Raw genomic sequence first — 25,451 nt, 5'->3', positions numbered from 1 at the left:
ATGTCAAAGCTTTTGTTTAAATCAGATTGAGATTTTTGAGAACTTTTAAAGGTATTAAAATTCTTGATTTTATTATTGGAGTATAGCGGTGGATCTGACTGTAAAGAGCCTGCCTGCAATGCAGGAGACCCGGGTTCGATCCCTGGGTTGGGAAGGTCCCCTGGAGAAGGGAATGGCAACCCACTCCACTATTCTTGCCTGGAGAATCCCCTGGAAAGAGGGGACTGGCAGGCTACAGTCCATGGGGTCGCAAAGAGTAGGACACGACTGAGAGACTGACAGATCAATAGTTGCTTCACAATGTTGTGTAAGTTTCTGCTGTACAACAAAGCGAATCACCTATATCTAAATATATACCCCCTCCCTCTTGAGCCGCCCTTCTGATATTCAACTTTTAATGCCTAAAAGTGACAGCAAAAACTCTGGAATCTGCCCAAAATATTATCCAGGGGTAGGAAAAGGAGATTTACACACATACATGAAAAAAAAAAGTGGTGTGAAAACATAAAAGGATACTGTGAGATCTACCTTCACCAATCCCAGCTGCTACTAAATATTTTGTCATATTGTCCTTCAATTCTGTCCTCAGATCTTTCTATTCAATAAATAAAATTTAACAAAGTCCCCTCTTCAGTCCCCAGTGGCTCAGCGAGTAAAGAATTCACGCAGGAGACACAGGAGATGTGGGCTAAATCCCTGGGTGGGGAAGATTCCTTGAAAGTGGGCATGGCAACCCACTCCTGTATTCTTGCCTGGAGAATCCCATGGACAGAGAAGCCTGTGGGCTAACATGCATAGGGTTGCACAGAGTTGGACATGACTGAAGAGACAGCACGTACGCCTCTTCAGAATACCACTTACCGCTCTCCCTCCCCAGGAGCAACCTCCACCCTGAAGTTGATATGTGCTGTTTATGCCTTTTTAAAAAATTTTTTCACCATGTAATTATTTATTTGAAAGCAGTATATGGTATTTGTTGGTGATTTTTGGAAGGCTGTCTAAGGTCTTCTGCAAACTGTAATTCTAGGCTATAGTTTAGCTTTTTATTATAGTAATATAAAAAGTGAAGGGGCTATTTAAATTCTGTCTCTTCACTTATGTCTTATTAATCATGAATGAAATACTGCGGCTCATGACATGAGAATACAAAGGAGTTCGGCCTGAGCAAGTGGCAACAGGGTTTCAAAGGGTGCACTGGAAAGAAATCACGGTGCAGATACAGAAGGCATCCAGAAGAGGGCGACATCATCTAGTAAAAAGAGTACAGATGCGGGGGAGGCTTTGGACAACTGGATCATTAGGAGAGGCCTCTGACAACGGTAAAAATCAGAAAACACAAACTTGATCATGTGAATTTTTGCCCAAGGTCACAAAGCTAGTTAATGTTTACCCTCTCTGACTCCCAGCTCAGCACTCTGGGAGGTCTGTTAGCAGGCCTGCACAGAGTATGACAGACACAAGAAATCAGATTAGTCTAAATCGGGTCACGGGTGATATTTACACTAATGATCCCTTGTGCCAGTTGTAAGATCTCATCATGTTCAACTGGACACTTGGTTCATCATGAAGATGACGTTAAGGCTTGAGGAAAGAACCAGAGATGAAGAATTTACACCCTGATAAAATTATAGAACTGGGCTGAAGCAGGGGTATTTTTAATCCTCCCTCCCCCAAAGAAACTTTAAGCTCTAATTCTTTACATTTGGTTTTAGTGCATGCAGATAATGTTTGTGTGAAATTGCTGGAATGATGTCAAAGGTACGTTCTGTTGACCACCCAGTGGAGACAGAAGCATTAGACAGATCACGATGGTTTATGCTGACACCACAAGTACTGCAGAAGCCAACTCCATAAACCGGGGCTCAGCAAACAGGCCCAGAGTCTATCTGTGCAGTAAGTCTTAAATGGAACACAGCCACACCCACTTGTTTACACAGCATCTGCGGCGGCTTCTGAGCAGGTGAGTCATTGCCACAGAGACACATAGTCACTTCGATTTGGTCTCAACCTGCAAAGCCTAAGATACATATACCGCCAGGTCTTTTATTGGAAACATTTGCCAACCCCTCCTATAAAGCAATGCCATCCAGTAAAACTCTCTATGATAATGAAAATGTTCTTTATCTACACTATCCAGTATGGTAGCCACTGACCACATGTGGCCCCTGATTCCCAGGACCTGAGGCTTATGGGAGTTCTGACGCCCCTGTGACTGGTACCCGCTCCTCGAACATTCTGCCCAGACTCAAGCTTGGAGAAGCCAGGGTCATGTCCTGTAAACCAACACAAATCACTTAGCAACTTCTGCAAGACTTCTTTAGGGTTTTCCATCTGACTCCTAAAGTTCCAGAAAATATATTACAAAGCTTTCTAATTCCCAAAGCTTAATTTTCCCGGAAAACAGCTGTTGGCTATGGATATTTCCCGTGAGACTCAACTGTGTTTTAATTTTGAGCTATTAATACAAAAAATATGCCAATGAAAACTGTATCATTTTTGGAAACTGCTTTCCATTTTCACGTCTTATCTGTGTTATTTTAACAACTGTAAGTTTCAAATTCTTTATCTTATCTATAACATAAAATGTTTAGAGCCATGAAGTCTTCAGTTCAGTTCAGTCGCTCAGTCATGTCCGACTCTTTGCGACCCCATGAATTGTCGCACGCCTTAGGTACCATGATTTCTGGGATTCTGGGATTTCTGCCCTTTGAGCTTAGAACTTTGGGCAGAGTCCACACCACAGTGTAAAGAGATACTCAAACTCCGAGTCTCAAACTGTCATTGACTGATGAGAGTGGATTCCCATAGGAATCTTCATAGAACTTAGCTCTACCTTTTAAATGGCTGGAGGCAACATAAAAGTGTACTGCTGGAATTTGGAAGAGGAAGAGGTTGAACCTTGCTTAATGGCCTGAAGAATCTGTATAAAAGCTGGAAAAATGATAAGAGACTAGGGAAAAACAGAAAAGAGGCAGGGGAACTCCTCCCCAAAGCATTCACTCAGATGAAATGGGCTCTGATGCAGGAAACCAGAACCCTTGGACTGGTCAGATTGATCTTCTCCATCCACATCAGAGCCTGATTGGAAGATTATCAAACACAGACTAAAGATATGGCTTGTTTCAGGTAACATGGCTCTTCTACCACTGTAGCTGAGTTTTCAAAGAGATTTCAATATGTACCTTATAAATGAAAACCTGGAAGTCAGCCCAACAGATTTTCCAATTAGTTTCACCACCCTAAAATTCCTGTGCTCTGCCTATTAATTAATAATCCTGTCCCTCAAACTCTGATAGCCACCAATCTTTTTACTGTCTCTATATTCTGCCTTTTTGAAATTTGCCATATACTTTGAATCATACACTATACAGCCTTTTAATATTGGCTTCTTTCACCTATTAACATCCATTTAAGGGTCCTGTATGTCTTTCCATGGCCAGATAGCACATTTCTTTTTATCAGTGAATAATATTCCACTGGTTGGGTATACCACAGTTTGTTTTTATTTATTCACCTACTGAGGGACATCTTGATTGCTTCCAAGACTTAGCAATCATGAATAAAGCTGCTATCAATATCTATGTATAAGTGTGTTTTTGTTTTGGAGGGAGGACTTGTTTTGGCTTTGTCTGTTCTTCTCTTCGCTGCTGCGCAGGTTTTTCTCTTGTGGAGGTGCATGGCCTTCTCATTATGGCGGCTTTTCTTAGTGTGGAGCACAGGCTGTAGGGTGGCGGGCTTCAGTAGTCGTGGCTCATGGGCTCAGTAGTTGCAACTCCCAGGTTCTAGAGCAGCACAGGCTCAATAGTTGTGGCACATGGACTTCGTTGCTCCACATCATGTGGGATTTTCCCGGACCAAGGACTGAAGCTGTGTCTCCTGCATTGGCAGGCAGATTCTTTACCACTGAGCCACCAGGGAAGTACTGTGCATAAGTTTTTGCACAGACTTAAGTTTTCTACTCATTTGGGTAAATACCAAGGAGTACAACTGTTGGATCATATGCTATGCTCCTGTTTTAATAGATATGGAAAGAGGTCAAAGGAACTTAGAGTCAAAGGCAGAGAGGACTTCCACATCACTCCCTACTGCTCTGCTCCTGTTAACAACCACGGTCTTTATGATTCACCTCGGAATCACCCAGGTTCTGCTTGCTTTCTGTTTCTAATCAGCAGGCATGGAGAGCTTTTGCTTTCATTTGTCTTTCATTTCATTCTGGGTGGTTAAGCCTTATTTTCAACTTTTATTTTAAATTCTCTGAGGGCTTTGCTCTGAGCCTTCGGTAACTCTGTGCTTACTTGATTCAATCACAGCTCCTGAGGGTCACAGCAAGACTCACAGGGTATTTGTATTTTTATAGAGAACAATTATTCAATCTTTCAGATCTTCAGACACATCCTTATTAGTATGAATCATTAAGCTCCTTGTTTGCTAAAAATGTACATTATTGTAACTAGAAATGTACACTTGAAAGCATACAATTTGACTCTAATAAGACCAAACTTGAGTATAATATTCTCTTTAAGAAAAATAATAAGGTTGAAACCATTTTGTAAGAACTTCCTGGCACTATTAGTAGCTGCTAGAACTCCAAATTTTGTTCACCTCACTTTTACTGCACACATATCCCTTCGCTCCTCCAAGTAAAACCAAGGTGTATCTCAACTAGAAGGAAAGCACATCAGATGCCAAGTGCTATCATCTTTTTTAAGATTTCATTCCCCCTCCATTGTGAATGCAATTGCTGCCTTCTAACACGGTGGCTTGTTTGATTGGACACCTATATAGTGTCCTTTCCCTCAGGTGAGCACCATGTCCCTGAGTTATAGACACCAAAAGTCCATTATCCAACCCCTGGATTTTTTTTTTAATATAGTTGCTTTACAATGTTGTGTTTATGCTCTACAGCAAAGTGAATCAGCTATACAGGCATGCATGCTCAGTCACTTCAGTCATGTTCGACTTTTTGCAATCCTATGGACTGTAGCCCTCCAGGCTCCTCTGTCCATGGGAATTCTCTAGGCAAGAATACTGGAGTGGGTTGCCATGCCTTCCTCCAGGGGATCTTCCCGACCTGGGGATTGAACCAGTGTCTCCTCCATCACAGGCAGATTCTTTATCCACTGAGCCACCATGAAGCCCATAGGTATTCATATGTTGGGGTCCTTTAATGGACCGGGACTTGGCAGTCCGGAGGCAACGATAAGAAAGTGAAAGAGAGAAAGAGGCTTTACGCAGAGAATCAATAAAGTCCTTGACACAGGACTTGCATCTCTCACAAAGGCACTGGGTGCCCTCTCGAGGGGGAAATGAAGGCACGGAGCACCTTCTCGAGAGAGTCTTAGAAGCCCGGGCAGGAGAGTGAGAAAGACGGGTCTCTGCACTCCAGAGAATTAGCCGAGGAGAGAGAAAGAAAGAAAGACATGGGGACCCAAGCTCTGATGGAGCAAAGGTGCTTTATTAGCAGAAATGCAAGCTTATATATTTTCAGTAAGATGATTACACAGGATGAAATTTTATCAATAGCCACACCATGGATAGTCTAATACATACAAGGTCTCTGACGCTGAAAGAGTCACTGCATGTCTCATCCCATGACCTCAGTCCTGAGAACTGCATGCAGCTTTTCTCATTCTTGGAATAGGAACTGATAAGGAACAGAGAATTCTTGAGAAATAGAAAACAGCATGCAGGAATCCTCCTGTTAAATGTTCCCTGACAATTCCCCCTTATCTATTACATTTGTAAAAAGAGTCTTGGTTAATTGAGTTTGTCGTAAAGAAAATGTTTACTAAAGGAGATTCAAGCCTGTCTCACACAACGACCTCAGTTCCTGGGAGCAGCCTGCTGTTCTGCTTAAAAAGAAACAGAGGACTTGTGAGAAACAGCACGTAGGAATCCTCCTGTTAAACACTCCCCAACAATTCCCCCTTATTTATTTATAATATTTGTAGAAAGAGTTCTGACCATTAGAGTTTGTTTAGTTTTAACAATCTTGGCATGAAGGCAATGGTAGATGACAAATATAATTGTTAAGATAATCACCAAAACTACAGTTTTAGACCTGATGCTGTGAGAAATGCTTTGAAACCATCCATGTGTGTCTAACCCAGATAATTGATCAGCTAGTTGTTCAGCTAAAGGTTTCAAGTTAGTGGAAGAGGGCAGATTATTAGAAAAGGTTTCAAATATTTCTTTCTGTAATAATTGCACATTCAGAGAGGCATTATCATGTATGTTTCGTAGATGAAATTTGGTTTGTTCCCAGCTGTAGGCACTATTATTGAAATGGGCAGGAGTAACACAAAACTGAGTAGAATGCCAATTACAGCTTAGCATTACCTGTTTCTGTACATCTGCCAATTGACCTCCAGCCCATTTGATGGCTGTTTTTAGTTCCTGCGTTTTCTCTTGAATATCCTCATCTATCTGATCCGGAGTGGCCCATAAAGGACGGGCATCTTTAGTCCATTTTTGAATAGAATTATGTGTTTGAATTGAGGTTTGTAAAGCAACACCAGTGACAGCAGCAGTGGTGCAAAGAGCTATTAATCCCAAAATGCCAAAAATCAGCCACCCAACAAATCATTTAGATCACCGGAGCAATTTAGTAAGTAACCAGGAAGCAAGTCCAGCCATGGGACCTTCTTCCCAAGGCCACTGGAGATTCATCGGTAACCACAGATTATGTCGAGATCGAAGAATCAAGAGGGAGTCATTTCTCAAGGAAATAGAGGAGTTAAGACAAGTATATAATTTACAATTTATGCAAGTTACAGAGCGTAAAGTCTTATTGAATTGTAAATTTCCTATAGCTATAACAAAAGGAAGTGGAACACAGGCTTGTATAAAATATGATTGATCATAGCAAAAGAAATAATTGCTATGGCTACGACTGGTCCCTGTAAAATGTCAGGTCCAAGTCCCAAGTTCCTTGGTGCTTGCAGCAAGTTTCCAGATGTCTCATTGCTCAGGCCCAATCTGTTTATCAAGGACGATTCAAGGACGAGGGGGAGCCATTCCATGATCAAGCCGTCCAGGAGGTCCTCTGTCATGGTAATGCTCCGTTGTAGTATTAGTAACTTTCGGTGCCACTTGAGTAACATAATCACACATAGTTCTATTAATATCATCTGAGCAGTTAGATAACCATGTATTATGGGGTCCCCAAACCACACTTGTATGATTAGCCATTAACATTAATTTTCCTGATTTGGCCTGACATTTGTCCCAATAAATAGGAATATATTTAAAGTTCTTATTAGTGAACCTTTGCATAGTGTTCTTTGTTCTTTCCTTAATTCTTTCCCTAAAGTTTTAGTAGTAAAAACATGGTTCATGGACAAAGAAAGGGCAGTAAATAATCCAAACAGTGTCTGAAAGTCTTCTTTTGGAGGCAGGATGAAAGCCCAAGTTTGTTGATTCACACTAATATATAATTTTGTTGGGCCCATGCATAATGGTAGGATTTCATAGCCTAGAGAAATGTTAATTAGTTTTCCTACTTTCTCAGGATGAGAGGGCCCCTCCAAGCTCCAAGGAGGGGGCATATATATTGAGTCATTAGTGGATACGATTGGTCCTATATTTGTCCAGTCTATAACCTACAATAAAAAAAGGGCGGGGGCGGCTTAGGTACATAAGCCCATTAAGTGTGATCAATCAAGTCAGCCTGAGTGGTGGAAGCAAAAGCAAGCAAAGCAAGCATAGCGAAGAAAAATATTTTCAGGATTCCGAGGCATTCCCTGTTGAGAAATCAGATTTTCAGCTTGATTAGTAAGGGTTTTTATCTGTCCCCAAGTAGGGAGATCATAAAATCGGTGACGTCAAGTGCAGCGTTTTTTGGAAATTTTTAAAGCTGCCATGGCTTGTATTGGAATTTCTGCTTCCTAGGGTTTTTGTTGTTTTGTCTTTAGTTTGAATGTTGAGGTCCCCCTTAGGTTGAATCTTCTGAAGAGGAAGTCATATGAGTTCATTGGATCCATCTGGAGAAATAGAAGTATACCCCTTTCCCTGTAAGATTAGTTTCTTAGATTTCTATTGATTAGTTAATCTGTCTTGATATCAAATAGTCAAAGGAAGGGAGGTGTCCTTTCATGTCTTGAAATGTCTTTTTCTGCTTTTGTCAAAATATTTCCTTGCGGTAAGTTTAAAAAATTTAAAACAAATAAAGCTATATTAACAATAGTTATAGAAAGAAAGGAAAGTGAAAATGATGAAAACATTCTTAGGAAATACTTCAGTCCAAAAGAAAAAAAAATCATCTAGAAATCTGTTTGGGACTGGTATTTGGCTGTGGTTTGGAATTAATGGGTTGATTTTCTCTTCATTCAGTATATACATTTTTCTGATATAAAGAGAAATGGGATCTGACTGTGTTTTAAGTCGTTTGTGTTATTTGGGGCAAAGGATTAGGAGCAAACACTCAAATATTTTTTCCTAAGTGAAATTATTGAAAAGTTGATGCAGAACAACTTGATAAATGAATTGTTGCTCATATCTAAATATATTTGACCTTGTCCTTGGAAAAGAAATGGAGCCTGGTAGCTGTTGAATCTCTGTTCAGTGTATCAAGGAAGATGATTATATTTTCAAGACAGACCTGAAAAGAAGGTAAATATTTTGCACTTTTAATATTCTTAGGAACAAATAACTTATTTGGCAAATGGTGTCATTTTTATGTTGTTTTAGTTTTGTATTGTGAAACAGGCAATAAAGTTGATGTTATTTTGTTTTAAGAATCTCACAGATTGGAAACAGAAATAAAGCTATATTAATAATAGTTATAGGCTTAAAGACTATATTGCATTAGAATCTAGTAAAGTCTGTTCTGAATAAGGAAGATAAAAGTGTTCCTGTGTATATCCTCTTATTTAATTTTTTATTTGCAGTTACAGTGTATAATGTGTTTGTTTAATTATGTCTTGTGTTTGTGGATTATAAGGAATGTTTGTAATCTGTTTAATAGAGGAAGAATGTAAAAATTATTTGAATTTGCTTAGAAATATAGGCAGGGCCATTGTCTGTTTTTATAGAATTAGGTGTTCTCATTATTGCAAAGTAAGTTGATAGGTAGGTTATAACATGTGTAGTTTTACCTTGGAGAGGCATAGCCCATATAAAAGAAGAATTTGTATTAATCAAAACATGTAAGAAGGAAGAAGAAGAAAGTTCAGGATAATGAGTTAAATCCATTTGTCATAAAATTTTCTTTCATTTGTCATAAACCCTTTTTATATTTTTGTATTCATCATTTTATTTGCCATTTCTTATATCCTTTTATTAAAGTATATATCTTACTTTTCTTTAGCAACTATGAAGTGTCTTGTATGTTAGTATTTTATAGATTGGTGAATATATTTATTTTATCATATTATCTATTATAATATATATATATTCATTAATAGTCTAAAATCTCTTTAGTTTTTCTATGAGAAACACTTTTTGTAAGAGGAGATTAGTGTTCAGTAATTAATGTTTTAAAATATTATTTCATTTGGAAATGACCTACTATTTAATAAACTTTTATTATTTAGTTTAGTATAATTCCAGAAACTTGTTACCCCAATCCTAAGAGATTATTTTAGATTTAATAATAGATTATTCTATTAAAAATATAATTATTTTTAATAGAGTTTATCCAAAAGTTTTCATCTTATTTTATATCTATATAAAGTTACCCTTTTGTTGAAAAAAAAATGAAGGTATTTAATAGTGTTGATGATTTAAGACGTCTTAATTAGATTAGCAAACAATTATATTTAAATTATATTTATATTTAAATAACATTATATTTAATATTGAATATTTTTCAGTTCACGTGAACCTAAATTTAAATACAGTTCATTAACTTCATATTACCCAAAAACAAAGACATACATTGAGACATAGATAAATAGGCATAGTTTTCCACTTGAAATATCTTTTCCATTAAAATAAATTTTTTTTTCACCAATTTGTTTATGGCTGGAGTCCCAGATAGAGTGGGTTGTGTATCCCAAGGACATGATAAGAGTTAACTTTAGGTTTTTTCTTAGGCCTGTTTTGTTTCCCAGGCAGAATTGGAGCTCCAAAAAAGTATTTTAAGAAGTTAACCTTTTCTTAACTGCACTTGTAAGAAGAATCGTTTCTGCAATTTTAAAAAAGATTTTATTTTAATCAGTTTTCTCCAGAGTCTAAAGAATATCATGGCCATTCAGTGTCAAAAATATCATTTCTCCTTCTTATAGTATATTATTAATGATATATGCACGAGGGAATTGTTGTCACATTGGATGTAAAGCCTTGGCTACAAAAATTTTGACAAATATTAGGATTGTCAAGCATATTTTGAAGTAATATAGTCTATTGAAATCTTTTATGAGGCCCGATATGATTAGGATGAGGAAGAGAGAAAGTGAATCTCTCCCGGTTTACAAAGATGGCAATGACGACCCTGTATGCAAGACAGGAAAAAAGACACAGCTGTGTATAACGGACTTTTGGACTCAGAGGGAGAGGGAGAGGGTGGGATGATTTTGGAGAATGGCATTCTATCATGTATACTATCATGTAAGAATTGAATCACCAGTCCATGTCTGACGCAGGATACAGCTTGCTTGGGGTTGGTGCATGGGGATGACCCACTGATATGTTATGGGGAGGGAGGGGGGGGTTCATGTTTGGGAACTCATGTAAGAATTAAAGATTTTAAAATTTAAAAAAAATTTAAAAAATTAAAAAAAAATAAAGGGTATAAAAGTACATTAAAAATGCAATCTTGTAAATCAGTAATAATAATGTGCCAGTTTTGAGGAATGGTAATAGGTGATGGGATCTCTAGTTGTAATGTATCCATAGGTTTCATAGATGCATTAACTTTCTAAGGTCTGTTAAGATATACCATTTGTTAGATTTCTTTTTTATCATAAAAATAGGAATGTTCTAAGGAGAGTAAGATTCCTCAATATGTTTTAATTCTAATTGTGTGTCTATAAGTTCTTTAGTAGCCTGAAATTTATCTTTCGTAAGGGGCCACTGCTCTGTCCAAATAGACTCATCATTCTTCCAAGTAATTTTAATAATTGCTTTGTTTGTTAAATGAGCAGTGGCCCTTAGGAAAAATGTGGGATGTATGTCTGAGTTTGCCATTGCATAAGTAACTCCCTTCCTATTAGATTAAGGGGTGAATCTATCACATAAGGTCTTAATGTTGCAGGCTGGCCTTTTGGTCCTTCATATGGGTAGATCTAAACATTTTGATAAATTTCTTGTACTTTGGTTTGAGAAATTCCTGCAATTTGGTGAAAGACTTTTTGTATAGGCCAGGATTGGGGTCATAAGTGTTTGGAAATAATAGTAATATTAAATCCAGTGTCGAGGAGACTAGAAAATCTTTTATCATTAATTTTGATATTTATATTTCATTGGGCATATTCAGATACCAATGTTGTTCATAAGGATTGTTTTTGATCTGTACTGTTGAATCTGCCTGTCCATATATCGTTAGAGGAGTTAATAGAACTGTAAGGCAAGAGAAGTAATTGAGCAATTTTGTCCCCTTTTTTGAATTGCCATAGAATCTGAGATGACATCATAATTTGAATCTCTCCTTTATAGTTTGAATCAATTATTCCAGGGTGAACAGTAAGTCCTTTAGAAGCCAAACTAGATCGGCCAAATAAAAGACTGAAGGTTTGTGGGGGCAGGGGTCCAAAAAGTCGGGTAGGTACTCTAGAAGGGACTGCTTGAGGATAAAGGAAAAAATTATTTAGGGCTGGTATATTGACGGCAGCACTGCAGGATGTTGAGGGTTTGACAGAAAAGATAGAATTTGCCCCTGGTTTTTGTTGTAGGGGACCTGGGGGTCCTGTGTTTGGAGTTTCCTGGAATAGGTTTTCCTTTAATATCAAATTTAGATTTACAATCTTTGGCCCAATGCATTCCTCTATGGCAGCGAGGGGGAATTCTTGGAGGTTTTTTATTAGCCTTCTTAGGGCAGTCCCCTTTTATATGGTTTTTATCTCTACATGCAGAGCATTCTTCATTTCCCTTTTTAAAGGTAGTAGCCATTGTTTCAGCTGGCATTTGCATCTTTTGAGTTTCTGATCCTAGATTGTATAAGCCTTCAAATAATCAATAATAGTCCCAGTCTTACAAATTGCAGCAATAGCTCTCTGACATTCCTGATTTGCATTCTCATAAGCAAGTAATTTCTCTAGCTGTTTCTTGGTTTCTTCTCCAATTACAGCATGAGAAATAACAGTTTCTAATGTAGCAAAAAATTAGCATAATTTTCATTCAGTTCAGTTCAGTTCTGTTCAATCGCTCAGTCGTGTCCGACTCTTTGAGACCCCATGAATCACAGCACGCCAGGCCTCCCTGTCCATCACCAACTCCCAGAGTTCATTCAAACTCATGTCCATCGAGTTGGTGATACCATCCAGCCATCTCATCCTCCGTCATCTCCTTCTCCTCCTGCCCCCAATCCCTCCCAGCATCAGAGTCTTTTTCAGTGAGTCAACTCTTCGCATGAGGTGACCAAAGTACTGGAGTTTCAGCTTTAGCATCATTCCTTCCAAAGAAATCCCAGGGCTGATCTTCAGAATGGACTGGTTGGATCTCCTTGCAGTCCAAGGGACTCTCAAGAGTCTTCTCCAACACACAGTTCAAAAGCATCAATTCTTCGGCGCTCAGCTTAGGTTCCAACAAAGGAGAGACTTTTGGAGTTGCGCCTGTTGGCAGAGGAGGAACATTTGGAGCAGCTGGGCAGAGCTAGGAAGAAAATTTTGAAATATTTTATGTTGTTCTAACTGGGCCTTTTGTAACGTTTCATCATCTAATTCATATTCATCCAATAAGTATTCTGTCTGTTGTTTAATATTAAAAGGGCTAGAATTTACCTTGAAATGGCCAGAAATCAATTGAAATAATTTTTACTTGCTTAGTATCTCATTCAAAATTTTCTTTGACCTGGTGCCAAATTTCTAAATCAAAATTGCATTTATCAGGGAACCAAGGATTACATTTAACCATTGTTTGAAAGCAAGCCTCTATTCTTTGGTGCAAAACCAAAAGTCCCTGAGCTTTAAACAAATGTTGAAGTAAAGTAGAGAAATGATGGGGCTTTCCAGCCGTATAACCCATGTCTTAGTACTTACCGTCCTCAATAGGTCCCGAGTCCCTCTGTCTGAAGTGCCACATATACCAGTGTCCCTGTTCTGGGGTGCCACTTGTTGGGGTCCTTTAATGGACCAGGACCTAGTGGTCTGGAGGCAACAATAAGAAAGTGAAAGAGAGAAAGAGGCTGATACTCCCTGGTTTATGCATAGAACCAATAAAGTCCTTGACACAGGACTTCCATCTCTCACAAAGGCACTGGGCACCCTCTCAAGGGGGAAATGAAGGCACAGGGCGCCTTCTTGAGAGAGTCTTAGAAGCCCGGGCAGGACAGTGAGCAAGACGGGTTTCTGCACCCCAGAGAATTAGCCGAGGAGAGAGAGAGAAAGAAAGAAAGAGAGAAAGGAAGAAAGAAAGACAGACAGACAGACAGACAGACAAGGGGACCCAAGCTCTGATGGAGCAAAGGTGCTTTATTAGCAGAAATACAGGCTTATATATCTTTCAGTTCAGTTCAGTTCAGTCGCTCAGTCGTTTCTGACTCTTTGCGACCCCATGAATCACAGCACGCCAGGCCTCCCTGTCCATCACCAACTCCCAGAGTTCACTCAGACTCACGTCCATCGAGGCCGTGATGCCATTCAGCCATATCACCCACTGTCGTCCCCCTTTCTTCCTGCCCCCAATCCCTCCCAATATCAGAGTCTTTTCCAATGAGTCAACTCTTCACACGAGGTGGCCAAAGTATTGGAGTTTCAGCTTCAGCATCATTCCTTCCAAAGAACACCCAGGGCTGATCTCCTTTAGAATGGACTGGTTGGATCTCCTTGCAGTCCAAGGGACTCTCAAGAGTCTTCTCCAACACCACAGTTCAAAAGCATCAGTTCTTCGGTGCTCAGCCTTTTTCACAATCCAACTCTCACATCCGTAATGACCACTGGAAAAACCATAGCCTTGACTAGATGGACCCTTGTTGGCAAAGTAATGTCTCTACTTTTCAATTTGCTGTCTAGGTTGGTCATAACTTCTCTTCCAAGGAACAAGCGTCTTTTAATTTCATGGCTGCAGTCATCTTCTGCAATGATTATGGAGCCCTCCAAAATAAAGTCTAACACTGTTTTCACTGTTTCCCCATCTATTTGCCATGAAGTGATGGGACCAGATGCCATGATCTTCGTTTTCTGAATGTTGAGCTTTAGGCCAACTTTTTCACTGTCCTCTTTCACTTTCATCAAGAGACTTTTCAGTTCCTCTTCACTTTCTTCCATAAGGGTGGTGTCATCTGCATATCTGAGGTTATCCATATTTCTCCTGGCAATCTTGATTCCAGCTTGTGTTTCTTCCAGTCCAGCGTTTTTCATGATGTACTCTGCATAGAAGTTAAATAAGAAGGGTGGCAATATACAGCCTTGATGTACTCATTTTCCTATTTGGAACCAGTCTATTGTTCCATGTCCAGTTCTAACTGTTGCTTCCTGACCTGCATATAGGTTTCTCAAGAGGCAGGTCAGGTGGTCTGGTATTGCCATCTCATGAAGAATTTCCCACAGTTTATTGTGATCCACACAGTCAAAGGCTTTGGCATAGTCAATATATCTTTAGTAAGATGATTACACAGGTTGAAATTTTATCAATAGCCACACTATGGATAGTCTAATACATACAAGGTCTCCGACACTGAAAAGAGTCACTGCATGTCTCATCCCATGACCTCAGTCTTGAGAAATGCCTGCAGCTTTACTCATTCTTGGAATAGGAACTGATTATGAACAGAGAATCCTTGAGAAATAGAGAAAAGCATGCAGGAATCCTCCTGTTAAATGTTCCCTGACACATATACAGATTCTTTTTTGGGTTTCCTTACCATTTAAGTCACCACAGAGCACTGAGTAGAATTCCCTGTGCTATACAGTATGTGTGTGTGTGTGTGTGTGTGTGTATATATATTTAATATACTCTATATAGACAGTTACATACATGTGTGTATATATATTATATATACCTATATAGTGTATATGTCAATCCCAATCTACCAATTCATCACACCCCGCATCCCCTTTTTGTATCTGTAAGTTTGTTCTCTACATCTGTGTCTCTGTGTCTGTTTTGAAAGTTCATCTATACCGTTATTCTAGATTTCACATAGAGTGATATTATATGATGCTTGTTTTTCTCTTTCAGACTTACTTCACTTTGATGACAATCTCTAGATCCATCCACAGGTCTGCAAATAGCACTTTTTTGTTCCTTTTTATGGCTGAGTAATATAAAAAATCAGCAAGGGATTATTCTCCAAGATATACAACCCCTGGATTTTTTGACTGAAAGCTCATTAATATTCGCTCATTGTCCTTCAGGAATAATCACCATGCAGATTACTAGCATCAGTGGGTAGAAACAACAACAAAATTTTGGTTCAGTAAAGGAAGTGCGTGAGTGCATGCTCAGTTGTGACTGACTCTTTGTGACCCCATGAACTGTAGCCCACCAGGCTCCTCTGTCCATGGGACTTTTCAGGCAATGGTACTGGAGTGGGTTGCCATTTCCTTTTCCAGGGGATCTTCCTAACCCAGGAATTGAACCCAAATCTCTTGTGTATCCTTCACTGGCAGGTGGGTTCTTTACTGCTGTGCCACTTGGGAAGCCCCAATAAAGGAAGAAAGTCTCAGAATTCAGAGCTATTAAAAAATCAAATAGTCACATTCATACACAATCAAATTGAGGAATATTCTACAAAACTCCTGGTCATGGCTTTTCAAAAATATCAGTGTCAGGAGAGAAGAAAAAGTAATAAGCAGAGAATTTGTTTGTATTAAATGAAATTGCATCAACTGGATTAACTACAGGCTAGATTAAAGGAAATACAATGCAAAATATTTTGTCAAATTCTGATTTGATCAAAAAAAAGAATGTTACTATGAAAATTGGAGAAACAAGTATAGAAACACGGTTCACATTAATAACAGAAATGAATCCATGTTACATTTCCTAGTGGAGAGTACATTGATTCCCCAAAGTCATAGGAGGGAGGTGGGTTAAGGCAGAAAGAGAAAAACAAATATTGTATATTAATACATATATGTGAAATCTAGAAAAATAGTACAGATGAACCTATTTGCAGGGCAGGAATAGAGATGCAGATGCACAGAATGGATGCATAGACACGGGGGTGGGGGGTATGAATTGGGAGATTGGGGTTGATATATATACACTACCATGGGTAAAATAGCTGGTGGAAACGTGCTGTATAGCACAGGGAGCTCAGTGATGATCTAGCGAGGTGGGAGGAGGCAGGGAGGGCTAAGGGGAACATACATGTGTGCACATGGCTGATTCACTTTTCTGTACAGCAGAAACTAACACAACGTTGTAAAGCAACTATACCCCTCACCTCAAAAAAACTCAGCAGTTTGGCTCCAGAGCATCTTAAAATTTTCCCATCATAAAGGTGTTTAAACTTTAAGACTATCAACCACTGGAATTAAAATTATCAATTCAACTAACCTACCCAGGGAAAGCTTTGCTACACACTACCCAGTTGCAATGACCTTATTTTGTAATGAATGTAAAAAAAGGAATCTGCTTCATAGGCAGGGACAAATATGTATCAAGGATTTATTATGTGCCAGGCATTAAGCCATGCACTTCCACACATCATCTCCTTTAATCTCTCAGTAGAGAATTAAAAGGAATGGAAAACATATCCTATTAGGCAATAAATTAGTGTGCTACAACCTAGAAAAGAAAATGGCTGCTCATTGCAAAAGGGAAGGACTTCACAATGCTGAAAGGAGACAAGTCCCCTCACTCCCTGTCACTCTCTACAATACTCATTCAGCTGTCAACCAGTCCAGCAGCCTCACAGCTTCACTCATGGGCTTCCCTCTTGGGTTGTCTCAGCGGACTTGTCATCTGAAGACGGTGTATCTTCCCTTTACCTCAGGCCTGTGGCTTGTCTCCAGACTACCTTACAAGCCTTAGACCACTGGCACTGAGCTCTGAACCTGCCCCCCACCATCCATAGCACTGAGTAGATGGATGTCCTGATCCCAGTAGCTGCTCCACCTACACTTATTGAAAGAAATTGCAGTTAGAGGAAGTGAAAGGAGCTGTCAGTGAAGAGGGATTCCCAGGGAAGCACCTCACACAATTACCTCAGCTCTAATTGCTTAATTGGAGCAATAGTATTAAATAATTTAATTAAGCTATTCAAGTAGACTCCAGGAGGCACTGTAGCATCTTTCCTTGCTGCAAAGCTAAAATAATTTTTCATAACTTCATTGAAAACACGTTCCTCAATTCAAGAGCTGCTTCGGTACAGCTCTGCCTCTAAATGAAACTCCTGAATTCTACCAGGGGTGCACCTAGGCCTGTTGATTCTGCAGCTTAATTTTCCCAAAGGTGTGTGGAGCGTCCTGAGGATATTGTTGTGCTTGTCCATGTTTTTATTCTGTGAACTGGATCTGGACTAGTCCCTCCCTCTTCCCCTTGCTCTTACATTTCCTAGAGGGCCTTTAGCTGCAACCAACAGTAGGTGGGGCTTCCCAGGTGATACTAGTGGTAAATAAGCTGCCTGCCAATGCAGGAGACATAATAGACGCAGGTTTAATCCCTAGGAAGATCCCCCTGGAGGAAGACATGGCAACACGCTCCAGTATTCTTGCCTAGAGAATCCCATGGACAGAGGAACCTGGTGGGTTACAGTCCATGGGGTGACAAAGAGTTGGACACAACCAAAGCAACTTAGCATGCATACAACAAAAGGTTAGCCAGTGTGCAATTTAGGGGCGGGGGGAGCTGAAGACTGTTAGATTTGAATCATGTGTAATTTTTCTCAAGCACTACAATTAAACCTACTTATAAAAATATGTTGATAATTTGATGTCATTAAAACTGACATGTCACAACATACATACAAAAACACATAATGTCACATCTTCCATAGTCATCAAAGACTTAATTGTAATTCCACACAGGAATTTGGATTTACTGACACTGAGTTTTCTTTATTTATTTTAGCCTTTGACTTTAGTAATATTTCTTTTCCTAGGAATTATAAGTAAAAGCAGATAGGATTTTGATAAACTAGAACAGGTTGTTTCATGTCCCATATGTCATGGAGCTTGGCAATGTTTGATCTGAAATCAAAAGGGGAAGAGGAAACAACTGGGGGATGGGGTAGATTGGAAGGGACAAGAACAGCATTTCAGGGAATATGAACAATGTAAATTGTGGTCCCGAGGCACTTCCTTCAAGATGTAAATTGATTAGATGCAGGAATCTCCAGAGTCATTCAAAATACAAAGGAAATAAAACATATATTACAATATCCAGGACATGGAAGCAACCTAAATGTCCATCAGCAGATGAATGGATAAAGAATCTATACATACATATATATATATATATACATACATACATATATATATATATATATACACACACACACACACACACACTTTCAGAAAACAAAGATCATGGCATCTGGTCCCATCACTTCATGGGAAATAGATGGGGAAACAGTGGAAACAGTGTCAGACTTTATTTTGGGGGGCTCCAAAATCACTGTAGATGGTGACTGCAGCCATGAAATTAAAAGATGCTTACTCCTTGGAAGGAAAGTTATGACCAACCTAGATAGTATATTGAAAAGCAGAGACATTACTTTGCCAACAAGGGTCCATCTAGTCAAGGCTATGGTTTTTCCAGTGGTCATGTATGCATGTGAGAGTTGGACTGTGAAGAAAGCTGAGTGCTGAAGAATTGATGCTTTTGATCTGTGGTGTTGGAGAAGACTCTTGAGAGTCCCTTGGACTGCAAGGAGGTCCAACCAGTCCATTCTAAAGGAGATCAGTCCTGGGTGTTCTTTGGAAGGAATGATGCTGAAGCTGAAACTCCAGTACTTTGGCCACCTGATGCGAAGAGTTGACTCATTGGAAAAGACTCTGATGCTGGGAGGGATTGAGGGCATGAGGAGAAGGGGACGACAGAGGATGAGATGGCTGGATGGCATCACCAACTCGATGGACATGAGTTTGAGTAAACTCCGGGAGTTGGTGATGAACAAGGAGGCCTGGCATGCTGCAGTTCATGGGGTCGCAAAGAGTCGGACACAACTGAGCAAATGAACTGACTGAACTGACTGACACACACATAATGGAATATACTACTCAGCCATAAAAAGGAAAACATTTGAGTCAGTTCTAATGAGGTGGTTGAACCTAGAGCCTATTACACAGAGTCAAGTAAATCAAAAAGAGAAAAACAAATATCATCTATTAGTGCATATATATGGAGTCTAGAAAGGTGGTACTGATGAGTGGAGAACAGAGCAGCAGTGGAGAAGCAAATATAGAGAATGACCTACGGACGTGGGTTGAGGGGAGGAAGGAGAGGGTAAGACGAGTGGAGAAAGTAGCATGGAAGCATATACACTACCATATGTAAAAGAGTCAGTGGAAATTTGCTGTACGACTCAGGCAACCCAAATTAGGTCTCTGTAACAACCTAGAGGGGTGGGAAAGAGTGGGGGGGTGGGAGGGAGGTTGAAGAAGGAGGAGACATGTGTATAGCTAATTCATGTTGAAGTGAAAGTCAAAGTCACTCTGTCGTGTCCAACTTTTTGCAACCCTGTGGATTATACAGTCCATGTATTCTCCAGGCCAGAACACTGGAGTGGGTAGCTGTTCCCTTCTCCAGGGGATCTTCCTAACCCATGGATCTAACCCAGGTCTTCCATATTGTCAGCAGCTTCTTTACCAGCTGAGCCACCAGGGAAGCCCAAGAATACTAGAGTGGGTAGCCTATCCCTTCTCCAGCAGATCTTCCTGACCCAGTAATTGAACTGGGATCTCCCGCATTACAGGCAGATTTTTATCCACTGAGCTACCAGGGAAGCCCAATTCATGTTGATGTATGGCAGAAATGAAACCAGTATTGTAAAGCAATTATCTTTCAATTTAAAATAAATTTTAAAATAAAAAAAGAAAGGAATGATATTGGGTCATTTGTAGAGACATGGATGGACCTAGAGTCTGTTATACAAAGTGAAGTCAGAAAGAGGAAAACAAATATGATATATTAACACATATATGGAATCTAGAAAAATGGTACAGATGAACATATTTGCAGGAGAGGAATAGAAACACAGACATAGAGAATGGATGGGAGGTGGGGGTGGGGGGAGACTGACGTATGTGCATTGCCATATGCAAAACAGATAGCCAGTGGTAAGCTGCTGCATAGCACAGGGAGCTCAGCTTGGTGCTCTGTGGTGACCTAGATGGGTGGAGTAAGTGGGGAGAGGGAGGTCCAACAAGGAGGGGATATATACATATATACATATAGCTGATTCATTTTGTTGTACAGCAGAAATTAACACAACATTGTAAAACAACTGTACCCCAATTTAAAATATATATAATATTACATTATATATATATATAATTGTTTCATGTTAAAGTCACAGCTGAGCTCAACAGAAAAGGACATCTTCATATGCAAGAAATGAAGAAGGAACACATAATTATTAAAGTATGCAGTTTTTTAAACCACACAGTCCTTGGAAGAATCTAGACCTGATATATATCTTAAGGGATAGCAAGCTCATACCTTTGTGAGAAAGGAATTTAAGCCACAGGCCTCACATATGTCAAAGAATAGGATGGGCATTCTCTTAGCACTGATTTTCCAAGAAGGCTGACAAGCTCAAAAACATTACCTGAAAATCTCCTCCAACATGACCAGGATTGCATGAAGAAGTGAGCTGACTTTCTCAGGCTCTCAGAGACAGAGATTTCAACAGCCACTCCTACATACAGAGAGATTTTGAATGTTGAGTCTACACCAGAACAGAACCAACCACCTTTCCATTACCAGAGCAATATGATAATCTGTGTTGCGAGCGAAATGACACAAAGACAAAACACACGAGACACACAAGAGACAGACAATACACACTCCAGCCAGAGGAACAGAACTGCGCAAACAATTTGTGGTTTATTATTATATAGCCCCCTAGGCAGAATTCCAGACTGCATGAATAAGCCTTTCCAGTACAGCGCAGGTGCATACATGTTATCGTACAGCAAGGGGAGTGAAATCCCTGTCTACTGCAGAGTCTGTCCAGGGCCCTTTTTTTTTTTTCTTCTTATCACAAGAAGGGAATGCTCCCTCGTTTGCAAGGGACCATTAAACTCTAGGCAGAACGCCTCGTTTGCAAGCACGTTCAGCCCGGGCAGAGAGACCCGTTTGCAGGCACATCTCTGCTTACCCTATTGTGGCTGTATTAACCCTTCAAATCTGGAGCTCAGAACCTAGTGTCAAAGTTAGTTTGGAAGCAGTAGACTCAGTAGGACTTGAGCAAGAACAACGGTGAACCTTGTCATCAAGAGGACTCTAACTCAGGGCATGGACAGAATTCTCTCTAAAGATAACTCTTTCAGAAGATGAATTTATAGACATAAATTAACAGATGCATGAGGAAATTCAAAGCAAAAAGAGAATGTCCAAAGACTCCAAAATAGATGAATTAATAATGAGTATCATTATTGTATATTAATTTACAAAAGAGAAAAGAACATGTAAGTATAACATTTTTAAAGGAACAGAACAAACAAGAACAAGTTGACTTAAAAATGAACCAACTAGAAGCTTCTAAGTGTGAAAGATACAGTAGACAAAATAGAAAGACTCATTAAACTTGTTAAATAATAGACTAGATTCAGATGAGGAAATAATTCATGAATTGCAATATGGATCTGGGGAAATCACCAAGAAAAGAGTAAATATAGGAAAAGAAGTGAAAAATAAGGAACAGAAGTTAGGAATATGGCAGGTAGAATGAAAAGTTCTAATCTATGTTTAATAGATGCTCTAGAATAAGGAATAAAAAGACTTGGAAAGAGGAACATTTGAGATAACAGTGGAGAGTTTTCCAGATTTATGAAAAGGTATGAGATGTCAGATAAAAATACACAAAACCAAACAAGATAAATAAAAACAAAGGTTTTTTACTGCCAAACCACCAAGATTAAACAGAAAATCTTGGAAGCTCCCAAAGAGAAAAGATAGGTTGCCTGAAAAGGTGCAACAATAAGACAGAATGCTTCTCACCAGCAATTATATATGCTTGAGACAATGACTGAATATCTTAAGAATGATAAAGGAAGGGACTTCTCTGGTGCTTCAGTGGTTAAGACTCTGTCTTCCAATGCAGGGGGCATGAGTTCAATCCTTGTTGGAAGAGCTAAGATCCCACATGCTGAGGGGCAACTAAACCCATGTGCCATAACTACTTAGCCCTCACAAAGCTGCTGCTGCTGCTGCTGCTGCTGCTGAATCGCTTCAGTCGTGTCCGACTCTGTGTGACCACGTAGACAGCAGCCCACCAGGCTCCTCCATCCCTGGGATTCTCCAGGCAAGAACACTGGAGTGGGTTGCCATTTCCTTCTCCAATGAATGAAAGTGAAAAGTGAAAGTGAAGTCGCTCGGTCGTGTCCGACTCATAGCGACCCCATGGACTGCAGCTAGAGAAGCCCATACACCACTATCAAGATCCCATGTGCCACAATTATGACCTGATGCAGTCAGATAAATAATTAATTTTTTAAAAATGAAGGAAAATAATTGTCAGTCTATAATTCTATATCTGGCTTAGTTATACTCTAGGAATTTAGAGGAAATAAAAGTGTTTTTCAAACATACAAAGACAAGCAGATAACTTTTCTGAGACCTCATTGGAAAAGACTACCAAAGGATACACTCCCCCAAAATGGAAATGAGTAGGCTACACAAAGCCAAGGTGGAAGGAAGGAAAGAGGGTAGGAAGAGAGAGAGGGGGGCAGGGAGGAAAAGAAGGGAGTTATAAGTTATTAGGAAATATCATTTAAAACAAAATCTTCTCCCAACCCAGAAAATCTCTCCACAGAGATAGGAAAGAAAGAAAAAAAAAATTTAAATTATCAAACAATCATTAAACAAGAGTATAATACTCATCACAGGCAAATTGTTTGAGGTTGCAAAGACAGAAGAAATTCTCACTTTTTTGTTTACCCAAGTAGATACAACCCATTATATTCATTTTTCAAGATAAAATTGTTAAGCTTACTTTGCCTTCATAATTAGAAAGGGGGGTTGCCATTTGGAGCTGGAGGACAACTGAAGTTAGGCACATTTTCTCCCAGGTTATTAGCAGCTGTGTTCCTGAGGCATTTTTATCTTTCAAGGTCTTTCTGTGACTCCAAAATCATATCTTGAAGTGATTAGCTTCTCCTCTTGCTCAAAAAGCAATTCACACTTAAATATTCAAATTTGTATGTTCAATTCAGACATTCAAAGCATTTTAGATTAGTAGTCAGAAGATTATCCTCTTTGTCCTGACTGTGCAATTAATGAGCTGTGAGAACTCGAGCAAGTCATTTCATCTCTCTGGCCTGAATGTAAAATGAGGGTGCGAGGCCGAATAATTCCCAGTCCCTCAGCTCTTGGTCTGTATGCTTCTGTTTAGAACACAGTTCAAAATCGGCTGTGTGTGATGGACTCTTATTCCTGTTCCTGAAGAGCCTTAGAGTAGTTCCATCCTGGAGAACAGAGCTCCTTTCAGTGCAAATGCAAATAATACACATGAGAGTAAGACTCAATGAGCAGCTGCCATCTATTCAGCCCGTGGGTAGTGGCAAAGCATTGAGAAGGCAAAATCATTGACTTTGGTTTGATTCCAGAATAAGACTTTGATGTTTACACAGAAAAAAAAAAATCATTAGTGCACCAAACCCTAAAAGTTAGTGTCTTAAAACAACAATCACTTTATTTGCCCGAAATTCTGTGAGTCTACATTTGACCTAGATTCAGCTAGAAGTTTCATCTGCTGGTCTTGGCTAAAGTCACTCACACAGCTACAGTCATCTGAGAGCTCACCTGAGCTGGACTGGTCTAAGACAGCATGAGTCTAATATCTGAAAGTTGGTATTGTTGGCCAGGGGGTCTGCGTGTTCCCAGCAGGTTGAGCAGAGCTTATTCATTGTTGTTTTTTTTTTTTTTAAAAGAAACCTTTTTATTTGGCTGAGATGGGTGTTAGTTGGGGCACACAGGATCTCCGATCTTTGTTGAGGCATGTAGGATCTTTAGTTGCAGCACAGGAACTTAGTTGCAGCATGTGGGAGCTAGAGATCCAACCAGGGATTGAACTCAAGACCCCTGCATTGGGAGCTCAGAGTCTTAGCCACTGGACCACCAAGTCCCTAGAAGACTTCCCTGGGGGTACAGTGGAAAGGAATCCGCCTGCCAGTGCAGGGAATGGGGATTTGACCCCTGGTCCAGGAATATTCCACATGCCACGGTACAAATAAGCCCATGCGCCACAACTACTGAACCCACACTATAGAGTCCACAAGCCACAACCATTGAACCTGAGGGCTGTAACTACCAAAGTCCACTTCTGCCTAGAGCCTGTGCTCCACAACAGAAGCCACCACAGTGAGAAGCCCACACAGTGCAGCAAAGAGTAACCCTTCTCACCACTACTAGAGAAAGCCCTCGCACAGCAACCAAGTCCCAGTGCTGCCAAAAATAAGGAAAGAAAGGGGAGAAAAGGAAGTCCCTAGAGCTTCCTCATTTGACAGCAACATTCCTAGAGGGTGAGAGCTCCTGGTCAGGACCTCTTGAGGCATAGTCTTGATTTTTGAATGTTGCACATTAATCCCCTGCCTTCTATGCCTCAAGCAAGACTCAAAGCCAACCAGATTCAAGAGGGAAGTGAAGTAGACTTATATAAAAACGAATTTTTCTTACCGTTCAAACTGTTGCAGGCTCAAGAAGTACATCTGCCAGGACAGTTTGCTCTAGCTACCTTTTCTTTCTGATGAAAAGTTAGTAGTAAGACTTAAACAACCACTTGCTTTGGTTGGGCAGTGGGAGCGGGGTGGGAGGGTAATCTGAATTGAGAAATACTATTCCTTTAGAAGTTTCTTTTAGAAGTTTCATTTTATATTGGCATATAGTTGATTTACAATGTTGTATTAGTTTCAGGTGTACAACAAAGTGATTCAGTTATACGTATATCTATTCTTTTTCCGATTCTTTTCCTATATAGGTTATTACAGAGCACTGAATAGAGTTCCCTGTGCAATAAAGTAGGTCTTTATTGACTATTTTATAAACATTAGTATGTATATGTTAATGGTCCAAAGGTTGTGGGTTGTTGTTAAACTATTCCTTTTGAATGAAATGTCTTTCCCCTTTCTTCTGCTCAGCTCAGTGTTTCCTTCTCTGAATCCACATCCTAACCCACCAAGTAGTTGGTCATCCATCTTCCAGGCTCCTCATTGCCCTCTGCATGGCTCCATTACACACCCATC

At 39.7% G+C, this 25,451-nt stretch overlaps 1 pseudogene; it reads left to right on the top strand.

The window, feature by feature from the left end:
• Positions 1 to 1,808: 1,808 nt before the first annotated feature.
• The window catches only part of LOC138089555 (ribosomal protein eL22-like pseudogene), a 73,893-nt pseudogene continuing 50,250 nt past the window's right edge, over positions 1,809 to 25,451 (top strand).

This window comes from Capricornis sumatraensis, chromosome 13, assembly GCF_032405125.1.
Source record: "Capricornis sumatraensis isolate serow.1 chromosome 13, serow.2, whole genome shotgun sequence".
NCBI lineage: Eukaryota > Metazoa > Chordata > Mammalia > Artiodactyla > Bovidae > Capricornis > Capricornis sumatraensis.
This window is presented reverse-complemented; position numbering and strand designations above follow the sequence as displayed.